Source organism: Dendrobates tinctorius, unplaced genomic scaffold (assembly GCF_039654945.1).
Source record: "Dendrobates tinctorius isolate UK_male_01 unplaced genomic scaffold, ASM3965494v1 ptg000107l, whole genome shotgun sequence".
Classification (NCBI taxonomy): domain Eukaryota; kingdom Metazoa; phylum Chordata; class Amphibia; order Anura; family Dendrobatidae; genus Dendrobates; species Dendrobates tinctorius.
Window position 1 is genome coordinate 34,487,942 of NW_027361775.1, and position 3,734 is coordinate 34,491,675.

A 3,734-nucleotide genomic window follows, 5' to 3' on the forward strand; every position below is an offset into this window, starting at 1 on the left:
ATAGTACGCAAAAGTGTCTCTGCCGGTGGGAGGGCCCACCCGGAGGGCCCACCCGCCGTCAGACACACCGCTGTACTATGAGGGGCCCTGTGCCAGTGCCGTCTCCAACGAGTGGGCCCTGTTATGAATGAGTCACCGTAGGAGGCAAAAACAGAAATGCTAGCTAAGTCCAGAAAACCAGAGAAGTTGGCAGCTATCGGATTGCAGACCCCTGAACCTATCAACAACAACTAGCAGTAGCCGTGGGGGGTTCCTACGATGCCCTAGACCCCTCGATCACAGCCGGAGAACTACATAGCCTAAAGACAGAAAGGGAAATTTAAACTGCCCCAGAGCAGACCCCCAAAGCAATAGGCAGCCCCCAACATATAATGACGGTGAAGCAAGAAGAAAAAACACTAACACAGATAGAAAGATAGACTGAGCAAATGATGGGGCCCAAGCTAACTAGATAGGACAGGATAGAAAAGCTGCTGTCTGCAATCCGCCAAAAACCCTATCAAAACAAGAGCCAACAGACTGACAGGGAAAAAGGCCCTGAAGACGCTAGGCTTCAAAAAGACTATGTCAGTACTCAGGTATTTTCTGAAGACAGAGCAAAAAGACACAAAGGAATACAGCTCACCCCAGCAGGAATGGCAGAATCCAGAAAAGCAAAGGCAAAATAAAACCAAAACACAAATGCAAAAGGCAAAGCAGAAAAGTTAGCTTTTGAGGAGCAGGAATCAGACTGGTCTCCTAGAATCCCTCAGAGAAATCACCAGCGAGGCAGAAGGGCGTCGGCTGACTTATATCCAGTCAGCAATTCCCGTCACCCAGTCATCCTCTACCAGCTCAGGTGTTTGGTAATCAGCCTCACTACCTTCCTTCACCAGAAGAGGGAGTTCTTCAGACCTCAATGGTGAAGGGGAAAATGAACTCATAACAGGGCCCCCATTGCTTGCTCAGGATCACAGCACTTGCAAAGTTGAAATACTTACCTCTCCCTGCTCCACCGCCATGACGTCTTCTGCGTTTTCTGACAGTGACATTCTGGTCAGAGAGCACGATGACATCACGTCTGTACGCCCTCTGCCTAAACAGTCCAAGTGCAGAGAGATGGAAGATGGGGACGACGAGTAGTCCAGACAAGTACAGGGATTCCCTAGCGAGGAGACTTATTTGTTTTCAATGTTGGGACAGCTATTTTTGGGAGCACTATTGTTAGGGACGGCGGAACGCACTAAATATAAATAATAGGAAGTGCGTTCGCCGCCCGGGGTCCACCGTGCAGTAGGTGTAACAACCGCTGCTGAGTAATGGTGGAGTCGCTTATATGGCGGTATACTGCGCTCGGGTTAAACGTCACCCGGGGTGTGCAGAGCGGACTATGTTAAACTCACAGAGGCCCTAAAGCATAAACGCCGAGCCTGTTCGCTTCACATGTCTCAGCTGACATGCACACACGGTATATGGTCACAGGACACGGCCCAAGACAGAGGTCGTTGTCCGTCTTGACCTACCGTTCGTGCGGCGTCGCAACCGTGGACGCCGGTAAGTGCTGCTAATTGCAGCACGGCGGTAACTACTTCCGCTATACAATAGTGCTGTGAGGCGTGACACCATCGGACACTAGTGCAGAGGTGCGGTATGCACTGTGGCCTATAGCTTGCGACTGACTGGCGCTGACTATCTCTCTAGCTCCCTATCCACATGCGTAATATCAGAGGGAAGGGGTTTCAAATGAGTCAGTCACCAGAATCATACATCCGTCACCATTCACACATAGCAAGTATAGCCTATACTAGCGCATGGGCGAGCGGCCATGCGGGTCTTTTATAGCCATGCGCTTCCGGGACCTTCCAGACCTCTGAGATGGGCCAATCAGATCAGGACAAGGACCTGAGCATGTGACCCCCGATCTCCACAGGGAGATCCTTTCGTGGGCATCCCCAGTAGCGCGGCGAGAGGACTTAGCCTCTGGAGTTGGTTCCTGCAAAGCAGGTTGCGCTACCATTGCTGGTCCAGAGGTGGCAGCAACATCCTGACACAGAGAGCTGGTCTGAGCAGGGCGCCTGGATCGCTGAGATTGCTGTGCAGGTCCCTGAGCGGTCAGAAAGGAATGGGAGACCGCTGGATGTATGGCTCTGGATTCCTGTTGTGAAGCTGCAGGAATCCGACGCCTAACATTACCCCCCCCTCTGAGCCTCGCTATGCTCAAAGGCCGTGATCAGGAGCGGAGCGTGGATGTTCTCCACTGGCTCCCAGGTCTGGACCATGACCCTTCCAGTCCACAAAATACAACTTTTTGCCGCGCACAATCCTGCGTCCCACAATGGCGTTAACCTCAAACTCGTCCGAAGACAAGTCTGATGACCCGGCAGATGACTCAGAGAACCGGGCCATGTGAACAGGTTTGAGAAGGGACACATGGAAAACGTCAGAAATGGCTAAATGTGGAGGAAGAGCCAGGCGGTAGACCACCGAGCTGATTCGCTCGAAAACCTTAAAAGGTCTGATGTATCACGACGCGAACTTGAAGATCTTGGCCCACAGCTTGATGTTTCGAGCAGAGTGCCACACCAAGTCGCCGGGGGAAAAGGTTGGAGCCGGTCGTCGGTGTGTCGGCGGATGCACTCATTCTTTCTTTAGAGGCACGAATAGCATCCTGAGTGCGATCCCAAATGTCGCGAGCCTCCACTGCCCAGTCTGCCACCCTGGAGTCAGCGGAGGACACTGGCATCGGGACATGGACGCGCGGATGCTGGCCATAATTTAAAAGGAACGGCGTCTGACCAGTGGAATCAGCCACTGCATTATTTAGGGCAAATTCAGCCCATGGTAGCAAGGATGCCCAGTCATCCTGCCTGGCAGAGACGAAATGCCGCAGGTACGTGACCAAGGTTTGGGTGGCTCTCTCAACCAAGCCGTTCGTCTCGGGATGGTAAGCGGAGGACAGGTTTAGCTCAATGCTGAGTAGGCTGCAGAGCTCCCTCCAAAACCGGGACGTGAACTGGGGACCTCAATCACTGACAATTTTGTCAGGCATGCCATGCAGACGGAATACATGTTTTATTAACAGTGTGGCAAGACCACGAGCTGAAGGCAACCGTGCGAGTGGCACCAGATGCACCATTTTAGAAAAATGCTCGGTGACCACCCAGATGACTGTACTGCCACCAGACTTGGGCAGGCCAACCACAAAATCCATGCCAACCATCTCCCAATTTCTATCCGCCACTGGCAAAGGGTACAATAACCCAGCCGGCCTCTGTCTAGAGGACCTGTTCCGTGCACACGAGACGCATGCTTGTATGTATTCCTTAGTGTCTCGAGCCATGTGTGGCCACCAATACGACCTTGCCAGGAGTTCTGTGGTCTGCTTATTGCCAAAGTGACCACCCATCCTGGACGCGTGCGCCCAGGCGAGAACCTCCGGCCGTAGCTGAGGAGGCACAAAGGTCTTGCCCGGTGGCACTGACCCCAGAGCAACTGGAGCCACGGTCGTAAAGCTCTCTGGAGGGAGAATTAACCATGGCTCAGCCTCCCCTTCCTCTGCTGAGACCACCGAGTGCGAGAGAGCATCCGCACGGACGTTCTTCTCTCCAGAGAGAGAGTGCAAGGTGAAGCAGAAGCGGGAGAAGATCGACCACCTAGCTTGAAGAGAGTTCAAGTGCTGGGCCGTTTGTAAATAGACCAGATTTTTATGGTCCTTATACACCTGGAAGGGAAACCGGGCTCCCTCCAGGAGATGT